The sequence below is a fragment of the Drosophila bipectinata genome, chromosome XL, assembly GCF_030179905.1.
Source record: "Drosophila bipectinata strain 14024-0381.07 chromosome XL, DbipHiC1v2, whole genome shotgun sequence".
In the NCBI taxonomy this organism is placed as follows: domain Eukaryota; kingdom Metazoa; phylum Arthropoda; class Insecta; order Diptera; family Drosophilidae; genus Drosophila; species Drosophila bipectinata.
The window spans coordinates 12950541-12957428 of NC_091734.1; positions in this window are offsets into that span (position 1 = coordinate 12950541).

Here is a 6888-nt window from a genome sequence, read left to right on the forward strand (position 1 = left end):
CTCCTTCCGATGGCCATAGCTCTGCCAATTCGTATCCGATCAGGAAATTAACTACCATTTAGTAATCAGGGAACCCAGAAGCTACTTTCCTCATCCAAATTAGTGCCTAAATATCGTTTTAAAATTTTTCGAATTTTTTCCCAGGGGTTCCCCTACAAAGTTGTGGGTTTTCCTATTTTCCCCACTTTTGCTCCTGCCGATGGCCATAGCTCTGCCGATTTGTATCCGATCAGGAAATAAACTACCATTTAGTCATCAGGGAACCCAGAAGCTACTTTCCTCATCCAAATTAGTGCCTAAACATCGTTTTGAAATTTTTCGAATTTTTTCCCAGGGGTTCCCCTACAAAATTGATGGTTTTCCTATTTTCCCCACTTTTGCTCCTTCCGATGGCCATAGCTCTGCCAATTCGTATCCGATCAGGAAATTAACTACCATTTAGTAATCAGGGAACCCAGAAGCTACTTTCCTCATCCAAATTAGTGCCTAAACATCGTTTTGAAATTTTTCGAATTTTTTCCCAGGGGTTCCCCTACAAAATTGATGGTTTTCCTATTTTCCCCACTTTTGCTCCTTCCGATGGCCATAGCTCTGCCAATTCGTATCCGATCAGGAAATTAACTACCATTTAGTAATCAGGGAACCCAGAAGCTACTTTCCTCATCCAAATTAGTGCCTAAATATCGTTTTGAAATTTTTCGAATTTTTTCCCAGGGGTTCCCCTACAAAATTGTGGACTTTCCTATTTTCCCCACTTTTGCTCCTTCCGATGGCCATAGCTCTGCCGATTTGTATCCGATCAGGAAATAAACTACCATTTAGTCATCAGGGAACCCAGAAGCTACTTTCCTCATCCAAATTAGTGCCTAAATATCGTTTTGAAATTTTTCGAATTTTTTCCCAGGGGTTCCCCTACAAAATTGTGGGTTTTCCTATTTTCCCCACTTTTGCTCCTTCCGATGGCCCCAGCTCTGCCACTTCGTATCCGATCAGGAAATTAACTACCATTTAGTAATCAGGGAACCCAGAAGCTACTTTCCTCATCCAAATTAGTGCCTAAATATCGTTTTGAAATTTTTCGAATTTTTTCCCAGGGGTTCCCCTACAAAATTGTGGGTTTTCCTATTTTCCCCACTTTTGCTCCTTCCGATGGCCCTAGCTCTGCCAATTCGTATCCGATCAGGAAATTAACTACCATTTAGTAATCAGGGAACCCAGAAGCTACTTTCCTCATCCAAATTAGTGCCTAAATATCGTTTTGAAATTTTTCGAATTTTTTCCCAGGGGTTCCCCTACAAAATTGTGGGTTTTCCTATTTTCCCCACTTTTGCTCCTGCCGATGGCCATAGCTCTGCCGATTTGTATCCGATCAGGAAATAAACTACCATTTAGTAATCAGGGAACCCAGAAGCTACTTTCCTCATCCAAATTAGTGCCTAAATATCGTTTTGAAATTTTTCGAATTTTTTCCCAGGGGTTCCCCTACAAAGTTGTGGGTTTTCCTATTTTCCCCACTTTTGCTCCTTCCGATGGCCCTAGCTCTGCCAATTCGTATCCGATCAGGAAATTAACTACCATTTAGTAATCAGGGAACCCAGAAGCTACTTTCCTCATCCAAATTAGTGCCTAAATATCGTTTTGAAATTTTTCGAATTTTTTCCCAGGGGTTCCCCTAAAAAATTGTGGGTTTTCCTATTTTCCCCACTTTTGCTCCTTCCGATGGCCATAGCTCTGCCGATTTGTATCCGATCAGGAAATAAACTACCATTTAGTCATCAGGGAACCCAGAAGCTACTTTCCTCATCCAAATTAGTGCCTAAATATCGTTTTGAAATTTTTCGAATTTTTTCCCAGGGGTTCCCCTACAAAATTGTGGGTTTTCCTATTTTCCCCACTTTTGCTCCTTCCGATGGCCCCAGCTCTGCCACTTCGTATCCGATCAGGAAATTAACTACCATTTAGTAATCAGGGAACCCAGAAGCTACTTTCCTCATCCAAATTAGTGCCTAAATATCGTTTTGAAATTTTTCGAATTTTTTCCCAGGGGTTCCCCTACAAAATTGTGGGTTTTCCTATTTTCCCCACTTTTGCTCCTTCCGATGGCCCTAGCTCTGCCAATTCGTATCCGATCAGGAAATTAACTACCATTTAGTAATCAGGGAACCCAGAAGCTACTTTCCTCATCCAAATTAGTGCCTAAATATCGTTTTGAAATTTTTCGAATTTTTTCCCAGGGGTTCCCCTACAAAATTGTGGACTTTCCTATTTTCCCCACTTTTGCTCCTTCCGATGGCCATAGCTCTGCCGATTTGTATCCGATCAGGAAATAAACTACCATTTAGTCATCAGGGAACCCAGAAGCTACTTTCCTCATCCAAATTAGTGCCTAAATATCGTTTTGAAATTTTTCGAATTTTTTCCCAGGGGTTCCCCTACAAAATTGTGGGTTTTCCTATTTTCCCCACTTTTGCTCCTTCCGATGGCCCCAGCTCTGCCAATTCGTATCCGATCAGGAAATTAACTACCATTTAGTAATCAGGGAACCCAGAAGCTACTTTCCTCATCCAAATTAGTGCCTAAATATCGTTTTGAAATTTTTCGAATTTTTTCCCAGGGGTTCCCCTACAAAATTGTGGGTTTTCCTATTTTCCCCACTTTTGCTCCTTCCGATGGCCCTAGCTCTGCCAATTCGTATCCGATCAGGAAATTAACTACCATTTAGTAATCAGGGAACCCAGAAGCTACTTTCCTCATCCAAATTAGTGCCTAAATATCGTTTTGAAATTTTTCGAATTTTTTCCCAGGGGTTCCCCTACAAAATTGTGGGTTTTCCTATTTTCCCCACTTTTGCTCCTGCCGATGGCCATAGCTCTGCCGATTTGTATCCGATCAGGAAATAAACTACCATTTAGTAATCAGGGAACCCAGAAGCTACTTTCCTCATCCAAATTAGTGCCTAAATATCGTTTTGAAATTTTTCGAATTTTTTCCCAGGGGTTCCCCTACAAAGTTGTGGGTTTTCCTATTTTCCCCACTTTTGCTCCTTCCGATGTCCATAGCTCTGCCGATTTGTATCCGATCAGGAAATAAACTACCATTTAGTAATCAGGGAACCCAGAAGCTACTTTCCTCATCCAAATTAGTGCCTAAATATCGTTTTGAAATTTTTCGAATTTTTTCCCAGGGGTTCCCCTACAAAGTTGTGGGTTTTCCTATTTTCCCCACTTTTGCTCCTTCCGATGGCCCTAGCTCTGCCAATTCGTATCCGATCAGGAAATTAACTACCATTTAGTAATCAGGGAACCCAGAAGCTACTTTCCTCATCCAAATTAGTGCCTAAATATCGTTTTGAAATTTTTCGAATTTTTTCCCAGGGGTTCCCCTACAAAGTTGTGGGTTTTCCTATTTTCCCCACTTTTGCTCCTGCCGATGGCCATAGCTCTGCCGATTTGTATCCGATCAGGAAAGAAACTACCATTTAGTAATCACGGAACCCAGAAGCTACTTTCCTCATCCAAATTAGTGCCTAAATATCGTTTCGAAATTTTTCGAATTTTTTCCCAGGGGTTCCCCTACAAAATTGTGGATTTTCCTATTTTCCCCACTTTTGCTCCTTCCGATGGCCCTAGCTCTGCCAATTCGTATCCGATCAGGAAATAAACTACCATTTAGTAATCAATGAACCCAGAAGCTACTTTCCTCATCCAAATTAGTGCCTAAATATCGTTTTGAAATTTTTCGAATTTTTTCCCAGGGGTTCCCCTACAAAGTTGTGGGTTTTCCTATTTTCCCCACTTTTGCTCCTGCCGATGGCCATAGCTCTGCCGATTTGTATCCGATCAGGAAAGAAACTACCATTTAGTAATCACGGAACCCAGAAGCTACTTTCCTCATCCAAATTAGTGCCTAAATATCGTTTCGAAATTTTTCGAATTTTTTCCCAGGGGTTCCCCTACAAAATTGTGGATTTTCCTATTTTCCCCACTTTTGCTCCTTCCGATGGCCCTAGCTCTGCCAATTCGTATCCGATCAGGAAATAAACTACCATTTAGTAATCAATGAACCCAGAAGCTACTTTCCTCATCCAAATTAGTGCCTAAATATCGTTTTGAAATTTTTCGAATTTTTTCCCAGGGGTTCCCCTACAAAGTTGTGGGTTTTCCTATTTTCCCCACTTTTGCTCCTGCCGATGGCCATAGCTCTGCCGATTTGTATCCGATCAGGAAAGAAACTACCATTTAGTAATCACGGAACCCAGAAGCTACTTTCCTCATCCAAATTAGTGCCTAAATATCGTTTCGAAATTTTTCGAATTTTTTCCCAGGGGTTCCCCTACAAAATTGTGGATTTTCCTATTTTCCCCACTTTTGCTCCTTCCGATGGCCCTAGCTCTGCCAATTCGTATCCGATCAGGAAATAAACTACCATTTAGTAATCAATGAACCCAGAAGCTACTTTCCTCATCCAAATTAGTGCCTAAATATCGTTTTGAAATTTTTCGAATTTTTTCCCAGGGGTTCCCCTACAAAGTTGTGGGTTTTCCTATTTTCCCCACTTTTGCTCCTGCCGATGGCCATAGCTCTGCCGATTTGTATCCGATCAGGAAAGAAACTACCATTTAGTAATCACGGAACCCAGAAGCTACTTTCCTCATCCAAATTAGTGCCTAAATATCGTTTCGAAATTTTTCGAATTTTTTCCCAGGGGTTCCCCTACAAAATTGTGGATTTTCCTATTTTCCCCACTTTTGCTCCTTCCGATGGCCCTAGCTCTGCCAATTCGTATCCGATCAGGAAATAAACTACCATTTAGTAATCAGGGAACCCAGAAGCTACTTTCCTCATCCAAATTAGTGCCTAAATATCGTTTTAAAATTTTTCGAATTTTTTCCCAGGGGTTCCCCTACAAAGTTGTGGGTTTTCCTATTTTCCCCACTTTTGCTCCTGCCGATGGCCATAGCTCTGCCGATTTGTATCCGATCAGGAAAGAAACTACCATTTAGTAATCACGGAACCCAGAAGCTACTTTCCTCATCCAAATTAGTGCCTAAATATCGTTTCGAAATTTTTCGAATTTTTTCCCAGGGGTTCCCCTACAAAATTGTGGATTTTCCTATTTTCCCCACTTTTGCTCCTTCCGATGGCCCTAGCTCTGCCAATTCGTATCCGATCAGGAAATAAACTACCATTTAGTAATCAGGGAACCCAGAAGCTACTTTCCTCATCCAAATTAGTGCCTAAATATCGTTTTAAAATTTTTCGAATTTTTTCCCAGGGGTTCCCCTACAAAGTTGTGGGTTTTCCTATTTTCCCCACCTTTGCTCCTGCCGATGGCCATAGCTCTGCCGATTTGTATCCGATCAGGAAATAAACTACCATGTAGTAATCACGGAACCCAGAAGCTACTTTCCTCATCCAAATTAGTGCCTAAATATCGTTTCGAAATTTTTCGAATTTTTTCCCAGGGGTTCCCCTACAAAATTGTGGATTTTCCTATTTTCCCCACTTTTGCTCCTTCCGATGGCCCTAGCTCTGCCAATTCGTATCCGATCAGGAAATAAACTACCATTTAGTAATCAGGGAACCCAGAAGCTACTTTCCTCATCCAAATTAGTGCCTAAATATCGTTTTAAAATTTTTCGAATTTTTTCCCAGGGGTTCCCCTACAAAGTTGTGGGTTTTCCTATTTTCCCCACTTTTGCTCCTGCCGATGGCCATAGCTCTGCCGATTTGTATCCGATCAGGAAAGAAACTACCATTTAGTAATCACGGAACCCAGAAGCTACTTTCCTCATCCAAATTAGTGCCTAAATATCGTTTCGAAATTTTTCGAATTTTTTCCCAGGGGTTCCCCTACAAAATTGTGGATTTTCCTATTTTCCCCACTTTTGCTCCTTCCGATGGCCCTAGCTCTGCCAATTCGTATCCGATCAGGAAATAAACTACCATTTAGTAATCAGGGAACCCAGAAGCTACTTTCCTCATCCAAATTAGTGCCTAAATATCGTTTTAAAATTTTTCGAATTTTTTCCCAGGGGTTCCCCTACAAAGTTGTGGGTTTTCCTATTTTCCCCACCTTTGCTCCTGCCGATGGCCATAGCTCTGCCGATTTGTATCCGATCAGGAAATAAACTACCATGTAGTAATCACGGAACCCAGAAGCTACTTTCCTCATCCAAATTAGTGCCTAAATATCGTTTTGAAATTTTTCGAATTTTTTCCCAGGGGTTCCCCTACAAAATTGTGGATTTTCCTATTTTCCCCACTTTTGCTCCTTCCGATGGCCCTAGCTCTGCCAATTCGTATCCGATCAGGAAATAAACTACCATTTAGTAATCAATGAACCCAGAAGCTACTTTCCTCATCCAAATTAGTGCCTAAATATCGTTTTGAAATTTTTCGAATTTTTTCCCAGGGGTTCCCCTACAAAGTTGTGGGTTTTCCTATTTTCCCCACTTTTGCTCCTGCCGATGGCCATAGCTCTGCCGATTTGTATCCGATCAGGAAAGAAACTACCATTTAGTAATCACGGAACCCAGAAGCTACTTTCCTCATCCAAATTAGTGCCTAAATATCGTTTCGAAATTTTTCGAATTTTTTCCCAGGGGTTCCCCTACAAAATTGTGGATTTTCCTATTTTCCCCACTTTTGCTCCTTCCGATGGCCCTAGCTCTGCCAATTCGTATCCGATCAGGAAATAAACTACCATTTAGTAATCAGGGAACCCAGAAGCTACTTTCCTCATCCAAATTAGTGCCTAAATATCGTTTTAAAATTTTTCGAATTTTTTCCCAGGGGTTCCCCTACAAAGTTGTGGGTTTTCCTATTTTCCCCACCTTTGCTCCTGCCGATGGCCATAGCTCTGCCGATTTGTATCCGATCAGGAAAT